At 36.2% G+C, this 13,798-nt stretch overlaps 1 protein-coding gene across 2 annotated transcripts in view; it reads left to right on the top strand.

The window, feature by feature from the left end:
- LOC5570371 overlaps nucleotides 1-13,798 on the top strand; it is a 368,473-nt gene that overhangs the window by 115,678 nt on the left and 238,997 nt on the right. Inside the window, exon 1 of one of the 2 annotated variants that reach the window (XM_021851602.1) lies at nucleotides 182-1,307. The exons of the other annotated variant lie outside the window; for it this stretch is intronic. The gene's annotated coding sequence lies outside the window, so the exon portion shown is untranslated. Of the gene's footprint in view, nucleotides 1-181; nucleotides 1,308-13,798 lie in introns of those variants that run through there. 2 annotated transcript variants of the gene reach the window in all.

The raw sequence follows: 13,798 nt of genomic DNA on the forward strand, positions 1-13,798 counted from the left end.
ATTGAAAGTAACCCACAGCCGTTAAAACTTGAACTCACTCTCAGTACTTTTTTCCGTTCACCGTCTTACCACGCGTGTATGTTGCCTTTCTTTGCTCTCGCGATCGCCAAAGTCTCTCTGTTTACGTTGAACTTAAGCTGCGGCAAAGGCAGATCGCGGAAACACGCATCAATTCCATCACCTATCAGTAGGAAACTTGAGGTGCTCGGCACTGGTAGCATAAGCTTTCTTTCTCTGCACCTGGTGCTCCCTCTCACAACTTCACAAATCGATCGTGCTCGATCTTCACCTGGTTGTTTGAGGCAAACCTCCTTTTACCGGCTGGTTGTAATTCACGCGATCCGCGCTAAATTCAGTTCGCTGTCGATTCGCGCAACGGAGCGGTCCAATAGTGAGTGAAACAGTGCGCTGTGAAGTGATCAATATGCTGTAGAAAAGCAGTAGGTGGAAGTTATTAGTACGCATGAATTTTCGAAGAATAGTTTGTACTAATTGCCAATCTTGTGTGAAGTATTTGGTCCTGAAAAATAAATCATCCCAGAATAAGCTGATTCAAGGTCTCTCTTATAAATTTCATGAGTTTGACCGCTAAGTGTTTCTGAATGATGTTCGTTTGGTGACGGTTGGTTGATCTTCGACGCTCAGTTGCTGACGATGATGAATTATTGTGCCTCGAAATTGAATGAAATATAGGCAACCTCAAAGCTGGTGGAAAGTTGTGGCGAAGATTAATCGAATTAAAGGTTATAATAAATTCCACCGTGCTTATTAGTGCAAGGAGAACGAATTTTTCTTTCTGTGATTTTTATGTACGTGAATGTCAGTGTAGCACACATCAAACTATCCAGTGGCTGCTGTGGATATCATTTGGTTTCAGCCACATGGTCTTGGAAAACGCCGAACAACCCAGAAAAAGAAGAGGATAGTGATTATTGCAGCTGTTTCTATGTCGGCAGTGGAGCCTATTTCCGATTCGTACATAGCACCTTGCTACAACAACAGTTAGCTCATAAAGTGGAAAGTCATTAGTTTCGTATATTTATGTACGGTGGTGATCTCTGAGAAATATCTTCGAAAAAAAATAGAGGTGAAGTGCTTTTCGCTGAAGACAGACATCCCAGCAAAAGTTGCGCGCATATGTTTGGATTGTCAGTATAGAACCGAAGAAAACTTAGGCTTGGCATCGAAATAGCCCTGAACGAATAATTCGTTCAAGGTCAATTTAGGTTGAGAACAGACCAAAAGGATATAACACTGGCGGCAACGATTCATAGAACATCCATTCCTGCAGTAGATCGTCACTCAAGGTAGTCGCTTGTGCTCTGAATCCTACATTTCCATTCATTACAATAACATTACTCGAGCTCTTGTACATATTAACTTGAAATGTTGATAAACATGGCTGAAATACTTTTTACTCAATCTACATATCATAAAAAAATGTTGTAAAATTGCACAACCATCATTTTATTTTCTTGATCCCAAGCAGAGTAAAGCTCCATGTTTTAATTTTTTTTTTTGATTGGCAGACATGCTCTTTGGCGCACATTGCAAACATTCGAAAGTGTGTAGAGGAGGTCGGTACATGGATGTTCGCAGCAACTGGTTTCGTGCGTTTAATTGGCTCTCAGGTCTGATTTCCTGATTGTTTGCGTTGAGTGCCTCGCCTTCACTGCCAAATTCTCCCTTCGATGAGTTAAACCGCGTCAAGTGGCTTCTGTAAATAATTAGCGTTTATTTATCGGTTTTTTTTTCTACCAAGATTGCATACCGAAGTCAGTAGCTGAGCTCAACAAACGGTTGAAGGCGGAGGAATATGTTGACAGAAAAACGATATGGTTCGCTTAAAATGGAGCATTTCCTGGTTGGAAGGTTGCCAACCAGCGGATTAAAGTTTATGTTCAAAATGCCTTCCGGGGCTTCAAAATAGGTCATGCGGTAAGGACACGGACGTGAATAATTTATCGCTTCCAAAAACCTTGCTCTAATTAATAAGAGACTTCTGGTTTACATCTTTTCATGATGTGCCAGGCTGGTAGGAGACAACAAAAATATGAACACTTTTAGGTACCATAATCCTTTACTTGCACTAAGATTGTAAGCAATTAGTAGTATTTTTAAGCATGTGAATTTTCCCCGAATAATTGTCATAACTTTATACATTTCAGGGTGGTGAACGTACTAGTGATCTGATTCGAACCCTTTTTTATTTGAATGGCGGTTCTTACAAGTTTCACCGTCCCCAGCGTTTATGACAACATGTGTATAATTGAAAATGACCAAATATCTGTTTTATTGCTTATGGTTCTAATGCAGTTCAGATATTATTTAAGAAGTTGAACGCTTAAAAACGCTTAAAAAAACTATGCAAATTCACGGATAAAAAACTAAATACTAAATCACTTTACCTATACTGAATTGGTTGCGACTAAACGTCCTACATTGTGGAAGCTTTCGAAGAAGCTTGTCATTGTGGTCTGTGAAGACTACAAGAGGTATCCCATGGTGGAATGCCGATTTGACTAGATTTTTATTGAACCTTTGTACAAATGCTTCCAGTTTGAATGAAGTCAGTCGGTTGAACCCTGCTTTGCTCCAGAAGATATCTTTGTTTATCAAACTTGTTCTAACTCAGTTTTGATATTGCGTATATTCTGCGTAACTATGAAGCTCGGTGCCTCAACAGACCGTTATTATAAAAAAAATCCAAAACTGAGTACAGGGCTCGATTCCTGAAGTCATTCTGCAGCTCAAGTCCAATAAAAAATCTCTAGCAGGAATCTCGTGAAATCTTGATTCGAAGTTTTTGACTTAAACAGTTCCATATAATTCATATTAAAATTACGCAATATCACCGAAAAAAAAACACAGAAACGTTTAAAAAATTGGTCAAACTGTCATCATCTAGCATATTTGCAATCATCGCTTTCTCTTCAGCGTTGCTCTTTTCACATTGATATTGAAAACTGATTTATTTTTTGAAACAATTATCAGTGTGGATCAGATATCGTAAGACAAAAGCATTGCAGAGGGATTATTTTGACGAAGTTATTAACGAAAGAAAGGATCGATGGAGCTTTTTTCAAGCAATAGGGTAGAAATGTCGTCTTCCTTTGCAAGTTATGGTGGGCTTTATAGCCGTGTTGTTAGTGTAACTAACCGTCAACCATTTAACGGTATCGATCCAAAGAGTGTGGGTTCCATGCCCGCTTTAATCCGGAAAACTTTTCGAAAGAAAAGTTTTTCGACTGTGCCACTGGGCGTTGTGATTGTATGTATAAGCTAAATAAGCTTTCCCAGTTCATGTTAAGATATTACCTGCCACAGTTAGATTTTCGTCATTGTGTCTTATGCGAGCTTGAAATCAATAAACAGATGATGATGAATTCTATAGAAACAAACTTCATGGTAGTAGGCATAGAGAGTGGAAGTCCAAGTGATGTTGAAAATTGGGTAGTAATTATTGGAGATTTGTTTGACGTTTTTCAATTTGTCAATCTTGCAACGCTTGTGACATGTGACAATGATGTTTCCCATGCGTTTAAAATCATGTTGTGGGGGAGAATACAGAATACGATAATTAAAACATAAAGTGCTGAGGACACTACTCGGTGACAAACTAAACGTATACACTAAGAGTTTAAGAGCAGTTCCAGATTAACAAAGAAGCCAACATTATCAACAAAATAAATACGGCGGACTTCAGTGGGTTGGTTACTTAGTATAAAAGTATTGAACATAACATCAACATTATATAGAAATTTATATTTTAGATATCAATCCAATAAACTAAGCTTACAGGTTTGAGACATACTTAAGCCACTCTGGTAAGTTAGGTAAATGGTAAACAATTATATACTACTCTAGTAACACAGATATTATAATTGATGCAGAATAACTCTTATATGACTAGTTCTGATCATATAAGAGTTATTCTGCATCAATTATAACATGTGTATTGCATCAATTATAACATGTGTATTACTGAGAACAGCTTGGCCGACTTTTTAAGCGTTTTGTAGATTTTTTCGATGCTATTGCGTAATTTTCATATGGATAATAATGAAATTTATGGTCAAAAACTTCTAATCAAGATTTCTTAAGCTTAAGATTTTTTTTTAATTGGTCCGGAGGTGCAGAATGACCTCAACCTGTACTTAGTTTTGATGGACGGTCTGTTGGGGCACCGTGTAAAGTTTATTCCGAAAGGAGGACGTGAGTCTTATGAAGAAGTTCAAGCCCAAATCAATACTACTTCGACTCTATGCCGTTTCCCCGAATTTCATTACCCTGAATTCCGTTTCCCCGAATAAGCCATTACCACGAATTCCATTATCCCGAATCCCATCACCCCGAATAATCCATTACCCCGTATGACATTATCATGTATAACCCATTACTCAAAATTACCCATGACCTCGAACTTTGCCCACAACTTTGTCTTGAAATCCCTAATTTGATTTTGTCACGTCACCAGAGGAGAAAACACTCTTTCCACAGCTTACATTCATATTGAATAAAGAGCTGTATTTAATTTTAAATCGTTTGAAAAATTTCATCAGGGGAGTATGTATTACTTTTGTTCACTCTGGTGTTACATTCCAAAAGGGGTAGAGCATGCTTATTGTTCTTAGGAGTACTTCCACAGTTATTAACTGCGAATTTTCTTCGTCTATTTACCATATTTGAATGTGTATAGGGGGTTGTCAAAATAACCGGGATAGGCAAAAATTTGACCAATGTAGTTTTAAAGAATTTCTGAAGCGAATGGTGCGCCAGGTATTAACATCTGTCCATAAACAACCAAGTGTAGTAAATTAATTAAGTACATTACTAAACTTTAGGAACCAAACATCATTCTGTAATAAACCATTGAACTGATAATACGTGTTGTTACTAACGCACTATACCAAGATATGGTCATTTCCCCGGAATCGGTGCCGATATTGGGACCAGATTGGTATTAAATCATTTGTCTACTCAAAATTTGTCACGCAATATTTTTTCTCCATAATTCATCATGAATAGTCCTATAATAGATTAAAAATGAGTCCTGAACCGATTTGGTCGCTCATATTCACTTTGAGTCTATTTTTGCCCTATTTATGACAAAACAAGAAAACCGAGCCGTCGCTCGATATGTTTTGAAATTGAAACACAAATGTCCTAATGACAATGACAGATTCCGTCGGAGAGATCAGGTGGTCCTAAAAGTGGCCACTACCCAATTGAGTCAACAGGTCATCCTATTGATGACAAGACATGAATAATGGGTCGTTACATGATGCGTTTTAGTGTTAAAACTGAAATGTCATCTACACAGTTAAAAATATTTTGTAAATTTCAGTTTATTTTCATGCACATATTTGGAGCATAAGAATAAACTGAAATGTTCAATCGAATGCACTTTAAATTTACACGATCATGTGACATTCGAGCATCTTTAGTTGAAAATTAAAATTAACAATAGAGTAAGGTGGGGCAAAAGTTCGACCTTAGTGGTATTATCAAAGTTCCCAGGAAAACAATAGCAGTTGAAACAAAACAAATACTATACAGTGCACCTTGGCTATAATTTTGCTGATCAAACTTGTGTCAAAATATTTACTCATTTTTAGTTATAACAGTTTCAAAATTGATTGTCTTAAACGAACTTTTGCCCTCACCGGTGGGGCAAGAGTTCGAATCTAGTGTGGGGCAAAAGTTCGCTGGCTAAAACACAAGATATCGATACTTTTATGACAGGCATACATTATATCAGCCGTAAACTTTAGTTTGCCGAAAAATACACACTAAATTTTCATCACAAAATTACCCAAAATGGGATTAATTATAATATACTTATAGTTTTTCGCAAAACTAAGTAGAAATGTAAAATTTTTGTGACATTTTTCGCACGATCATGCAACTTTTGTTAATTTTGAAGATAATATGTGGATTTTTGTCAATTTGCATTTTTTTTCCGGGAGTGTATACATGGGTCGAACTTTTGCCCCGCTGATTCGAACTTTTGCCCCACTATGGGCTCAAAATTGATTCCAAGCATTTATTCAGAATCTAATACACCTCAAAGCATGCTTATGATAGGCCTAATAACGCTTTTACAAAAAATATTGAAAAAGATTTAATCTTTATTTGGTTCCATGCAACGATAGTTTGACCGAAAATTACAATTTTCATGTCGAAAAACAACAAATAGCCATAACTTTTCTAAATCTCAATCAATTTCCATAATATTTGGAGTGAAAGTCTCTTACTTGAATAGAATTTGAGCCACAATGACATTTATAAGTTTTGTTTTGAATTGAGCTAGAAATGTTAAAAAGAAACTCTTGCCCCACTCGAGCTTTTGCCACACTTTACTCTTGATGAATTTACTTTTACTATACTCTTCTGCCTACGCTACATTGAAATTTAGATATTTTTATCTGTGTATGACAAAGTTTCCCGGGGCACCTGGCGGTGCCACGAGTATCCAAATCGGTCTAGGACTGACTTCAATCTATCATAGGATTATTCATGATGAATTATGGAGACAAAAATATTGCGTAACAAATTTCGTGTAGATAAATGATTTGATACCAATCTGGTCCCAATATCGGCACCAGTTCTGGGGAAATGGCTGTATCTTGGTTGTTTATGGAACGATCTTAATACTTGGCGCACCATTCGCTTAAAACATTTTTCTATTTTCTCTATGTGCAGTAATATTTCGGTTTTTAAAATATCATCATTGTTCTAATCAAGTCATAATTTTACTGCATAAGACATGCTTCCGGAAATTCGGATTATCACCGATATGCGGTGGAAGCACCTAAAAACTACAATAATTTACCCGTCTAGTACTACTTAATGTACTATAATGGGTCAATGTTTGACAAAGTTTCAGCGTTCTGAAATTGTCGAAATTTCTGCCTACCCCAGTTATTTTGACAATCCCCTGTATATCGTGTGGCAAGCACGAAGATGCTTCATGCCCTGGGAAAATTTTCTCTTAGAAAAGATCCTCGATCGGCGGAATTTGATCCCACAACCCTGGGCTTGGTCTTATTGAATAGCTGCGCGTTTACCGCTACTGATATCTGGGCCTTTAAAGAGAGGATTCAAAGAGGATAGCTTAAATATTGTTAACTATAGCTGTAGTATCACTCTAAAGAACAGCCATAGATCAAAATAAAGAAATAATTCAGCTTTGAACCACCAATGCACTATGGGCTAGAAATCAAAATTTCGCGACAAAAGTCCAAAAAACTTTTAAAAACTTTTAATAAAATGAATCCTTGTGATGAATTTCTTATTATTGAGAACAAGTATACCAATCATTTTATTTGATTTATCTCATTATTTCGTTGAATTTTATGGAGTTAAATTTAGTTCAAACTGAAAAATTTGAATTTCAGCCAATCATTATAAAATTTGTTCTGTGGGCAAAAATAAAAAGAAAATTATTGTGTGTACATTTTTGGAAAGCCAACTTAGTAAAATACACTACACTACACGTGTCTGACATAAAAATAACAATAATTTTAAATTTTACCATTGATTTTAGCATTTATTTTTATTCCGTAAAATGGGGTGTAAAGGGATGAAAAAAAAAAATTCAACTCAAATTTCAAGCAATTTCCAGTATGTCAATAATTGAACAAAAGACAGCCCTACCTTTCTCTAGTCGTGTATATCAGAAATCAAATACAATGAGGAGGATCCTTTGACAGATTTATGAGATAATAATAAAAATGTGTGATTTTTGACGGAAATGGAAAATGGGGTGTTAAGGAATTTGAGTTTCGTGAATAAAACCATGTTTTGCCAACAACAAAACATAATATTTTTGGTCAAATAAGTTCCATGGTTTCATTCAACTTCATAGGTTATGTTCAACCTTATATAATACATCAATATTATTGAACTTGGAACTCCTGCAAATCCTGTCATATACCTCAAAATCGTGGAACATGATTTAGAAAATCATTCATTTCATAGGGTAAATACCGTTGTTTACGTAGTTTTTGTAGCCTATCTTACGCATTTTTTCCTCAGCTTTCCGACGGTGATTTCAGAATTCAAAAAAGCGGTGCGCTAATGAAACAGAATGGTCGAACAGAATTCAAAATAACGGCCAAAATTTTTTTAACTTCAAATGAAAGCTACCGTAATCTGGGGTAACATTGATCATTTTTTTGAATATTTTTTAAATATTTCGTTTGAAAATGCAAATGTTGCAAATTTTATATTTATAAAACAAGTACTGCCTCCTATATCTCGTGACTAAATACTTTATTTTGTGTTTGTGTATTTTGTGTTTTGGACGATTTAAGTGTGTTTAAAAAAAGTTTTAGGCGATTTTTGGATTCAGCTGGTATGGGGTAACATTGATCACCTATGTAAACAACGTTCGGTAATATTGAAAATGTCGTTACTTACTTGAATCATGGCCCCTGAAGTCGAATATGGAGGCCAAACGCTTACAAGTCATTTACTTTTTGAGTTATTTTTAAATTAAAACACCTCGAACCACGGAATACGCCTAAAGGTAGGCAATTTCCTAAGGGAAATTTATATTCTTAACAGTAATTCGGTAATGTTGCTCTATACGATGCCACTAAGTTTGCTATGTGTTCCAAGGAAAATATGATACATATCGTGTGAAGATATACCCAAGATTTATCAAAAAATGGGCAAACTTAAGTTTTATCGAAAACTAACGATCAATGACATAAAATTTGAATTCTAATGATGGGTGCCGATGGCGACCTGGTTTCAGCGAGAATTGCTCCAATACATTGTAAAATTGTCTTGAAATGATTTTTGTACTTTTGTGCAGTAGGATCATAACCTACATTTATGCAGTTTACGAATCCTAGAAGCCCTGCAGAGCAAACTTCGTGAAAAACCTATCATATAAGGATAATTTCAACAAGATTTAATAGGGGAAATGCCCAATATGCCCTGTAAATAGAACACTACACTAAATAACGTGTTTGCATGCCACACCCAGTAACATGGTCGGAAAAATACCGAAGAAAAGTATTCCAGTATGGAGCGGAAATTCAACGCACATTTTCGGTGATATTCCAAATAGACACCTCAACTTTTACATTGCAGTTTTATTTCACGGAACAAGCCAAAAGTAAGTTGGAATATATTACGGCATATATCGAATGAGTTTAGTATCTTGGAATAAGTAGAAAAGATAATCCCTTAACACCCCTTTTAGATTCAAAAAGAGACTTTTTCCATAAAAATTATCAAAAGTCGAAATCTAGAAGATATTTTCAAAAGTTTCTGACTGCGTTATGATCTCAATTAAATATGCCCACCTTCTAAGTTACTCACATATTTTTCTTAATATTGTTTCATAGTTTTGTAGTTACATGTATTTTGCCTAAAAAAATCGAACAAAAATGTTTTCAATATCTAGACTTCACAATACTTTATCTCCTATCACAGCGGACAGCGGATTGGACTGGGGGCTTGATGGATTGGTCACTCGCTGGTGATGACCAATCGATCAAGTTTTCAGCTTGTGCCGCAAGTACTCTTGAGGGTTTGAGTTTTGGCTTCATTTCATCTTCACCAGAAAAAACGTTTTTGTGTCGTTTTTGCACGCGTTCTGAGTGCAATCGAGTTCAGTAATATTTTGCTTTTGTGAAATGAGCATGCTGGTTAATGTAGCTTACAGCGCTCAATCAAGGATGGATGATCAAAATGGTGAGCTCGTTTCATGCTTTTATTTAAATGTATAATATATTTTGAACCGTATTTTTAACATGACAACAGTGGACATGATACTTAAATAAATTAATTTAACAAAATATGAACAGTTCATGACTGTAAGTGTCGACATAGACTCTTGTACATAAACATTAAGAACCCTATACTCTTACCTTTACCTGATTTTTATCATTATAAAAATCACCTTTGAATCGTTCGATGCAAAGAGTATCGACTTATATTATGTTCACGTTGTCTTTAAAATACTGATAGTTGGGTGATTTTTTGTACTGAGGTTGCATGAATCGCATCACTTACCAAGGTGAATCCTGATCAAGCAGCCATGATCCCTCATTACTAATTAAACACCTTCCCATGACAACCATGGAGATGCAGAGGAGATCTTGGTATCTAGTGACAATTGATGTCATACTAACATTCCCTCTCTTCCCCGATGATCGTAAGGACGTGGCCGGCGCCGTTATTGACAAAGATTTGCAAACATGCTCCCAAACTTGCAAGCAACTATTATGCAATCGATAAAAAAAAATGCATTTTGTACAGACAATACCTCAAAAACCAACCTTACCAGGATATTTTCGTAAACTGCAATGGAGTATGCCACTCCAAATAAAGTATTTTCCAGTACTTTAAACAAATGGGACCAAGAATTGATGCAGAGTTTTGCTTAGCAGATTTTTTTTCATACAAAATTTCTTATCACTAGGTGCGTTAATGCACGTAATTTATCAGGCCACCAAAGTAACACATTGTACTAATAGAGTCCAATCATTTTGGAATCAAGTGGCTGTGCAAATCGGAATCAATGGGAAACACCCTTTCAGATTCTTAACCTTCACGCTAAACATTGTATTGGCGCATTGATCAATGTTCAGGTTACATAAGCTTTAAAGAATAGACTATTCACAGCATCGGAGTCATTGTCAAACATCTATCAGCCATTACAAAACGCCAATCAACGGTAACGAACGTTAGATGTTTTTCAAAACCATTATCTTTCAAGGTCAGTCTAGTGCATAAAAGCCCCAACAACACCTTCAGAAAAGGTGAAAGGTAGATTCTGCAACCTCCTTTGGCACATCTTATACTGCTTGTTTATTACCCTCCCAGCAGCGCAATATAACGCAAGTAGTGTTGAGCCGGTCAGTCAATTGATCCACGTCACGTCGGTCGATTCGTCGGTGCCCACTTTGTGTGATCCTCATTTTTTTTTTTGCAAAGGTCATGCTTTGCTCAATTTTTCTCTGATCACATGCTATATGTGGCAGCTAGTTCCTATAGCTAGCTTACCAAGTTGCTGGTATACAACTCTAATACAGGCGGTAGAAATAAATAAAAATGATTGAGTTTGACCACCTAGCCGAAACAGTCCATATATTAGCCGTATCTAGCACTTGTGGAGAAATAAATAGCAAACACGCATCCATCCATGGAAGGAGTGATTGATGCCGAAAACCTATAAACTAGATGGGTTTGGTCCGGCATTCGAGTCATAATAATGGAGTCTATATGGGTACTATTGCTTTGCAGCTTGCAATTTTTTTTTACGTTTCCTACTGAATTGTGGCGATTCTGTTAATGGGTTGCTGCATGATTAGATGGTCAGTCTACGTAAAGCCATTTGGGAATATTGTTTTATAATTAGGCATGTTTCTTTAGGTGGAAAATGTGCGGCTAATTTATGTGCAAAAAACAAACCGGAAAATGTATCATCTATGTGTACTAGTGATATGCTATTAAATACCATTGAATTACTTTCAGATGAGTTCATTTCATAGCGTCGAGGAGAATTACATTCTATTTTTAGTTTTCCGTGTTGGTCCACTATTTCGACATCTTCTTCTTCTTGTCATCACCTCCTGACTGGGACAGAGCCTGCTTCTCAATGCTTAGTGTTCAATGAGCACTTCTACAGTTATAAACCAAGAGCTTTCTTTGCCAACGTTGCCATTTTCGCTTTCGTATATAGTGTGGCGGGTACGATGATACTTTTATGCTCAGAGAAGCCAAGGAAATTTCCATTACGAAAAGATCCCGGCTGATCGGGAATCGAACCCACACACCTTCAGCATGGCTATGCTTTGTAGCCACGGACGCTAACCACTCTGCTAAGGAAGGCTAGATAAAGGTAGATTTTTTTTTAAATTTATATGTGCTTCTGTGTTGCTCTGGAGGCATTCCGATTTCATCCCAAATAAACTCTTAAAGAATTATAAACAATTCATTCGAGATACCGTTGATTTCGAAAATTTTTCATTGGTGACACTGATAAATTTTGTGAAACACAATAAATAAGGACAAAATTGGAAGCCGTCAAATCCGAAACATTTGACCTTTAACGTGAAATTCAGGGAATCCCGTAAAATGCCGTGAAATTTGTTAAATCTGGAGAATCATAGTTGATTCCAATATTTTGTTTGTGAAAACTATTTATATATTTTGAACTCAAAGTTCCACCAACATTTTTTATGATTTAGTTTAAACGTGGGTTGAGGGATAAATTATCTAAAATCAAACGTTGAATGCCAAAACATTGAATCCCAAAATGTCGACAGGAGGAAAAGTCAAATATTTGGTTCCCTTTCAATTCTCTCATTTTGACTTTTTGTTTTTCCGACGTGGTGGCATTCGAATTTTTAGAATTCGAAGTTTTGTAACTCAACTGTTTTTTTTTTCGGCATTTTAGTTTTGTTTTAAGCTTTAAATAGATTATTTTTTCTTCTTTTATTGCCATAATTCGTAGTATAAAAGCTATGATGAATAAAAAACCACTTATATTGTACATTTCATAAGGTAATTTTCATTCGTGTAATATATGGCGAAAAATATGGGACTACGATAATGCCACAAAAGTTGTATTTTATCGGCTTCGTCACCCACGTATTTTCAATTGTCCATTGATAAAGAATGTCTCCGACTGTTCAATCATATATCGAAATTCGTCAGCCCTTGTTTGCTGCAAGGAAATATCTTTAAAATCTTCCATCGTCTATCAAATCAATTTCAATCACGTTACGTACACCACCTGATGCCACTTTTTTTTGCGTTACGGTAATAGCAATCATCAATTAGGCTATTATCACCACCACCGAAAGGCTTCACTGAGGAACTGTTCATACCGCCCGGGTCTGACTACAGCTCGAGGATAGCGATTGTTGTAGGCCTAATGTGGAAATTGTATTCGTTCAAGTACAGTTTCAAAGGAATTCATTTGCACCAACTTGTATAAGCCTCTGCTCGATGAATGAAAGCATGGACTAATGCAAGTGCGAGGTGTGCCATGATGCAAGTGAACTCTTCTTATTACCACGGGTAATTGTTGCATATTACTAACGCCGTGGCGTTGGCAGGGCACCTTCCGGGTACAGTGGTGGTTACATTTGCGTAAACCGGAGCACCAGAGGCGCAGTGTGCCTGGAAACGGGACTTTCCATTAGGTGAGCTTCGCGCAATAATTACACAGAAACGTAAAATGATTCCCTCAGGGTAAGGATGTGTTTGTATCCTGTGCTAGTCAAATCTAGTATTACGTTAGGTCTTTCGGCTGTGTTTTCCTGATAGTTGATTTAGTCATATGAACTGTTTGCTTAGGAGACCATCCCAGGATATACTCAAGTAACATATGAATCTATGGATCAATTAGAGCTTGAACGATTACACTGCGGAACACGTTTTTGTTTTAAGCATCAAAATACAGCTTTTTATTTAATTAAGGGTTGCCGAATCCATTGCCGTTTTCAAAAATATCGTAGCACGTCTAGTTTTTGAAAAAAATACTGATAAAAATGCAAAATTTGGCTACATCAGCCAACTTGCATGCAAGTTTACCAGCTTGTATGACAATTCATTCGCTTAATTTTCCACAGAATTCAAAGTTTATGTGTATAACAATTATTATCAATGAACTTCATAATACTTTCGATTCTTTAAAAAAAAATTTATGGTTTCGATAAGTATCGTATTTTGTCATATAGGAAAAATTGAAGAATATTGTATGGAGACTGCAAGTATGTTGAAAAAATCGGTATAATCTAAATTTAATCACAAAAAATTTGATGAATCA

This window comes from Aedes aegypti, chromosome 3, assembly GCF_002204515.2.
Source record: "Aedes aegypti strain LVP_AGWG chromosome 3, AaegL5.0 Primary Assembly, whole genome shotgun sequence".
Classification (NCBI taxonomy): Eukaryota; Metazoa; Arthropoda; class Insecta; order Diptera; family Culicidae; genus Aedes; species Aedes aegypti.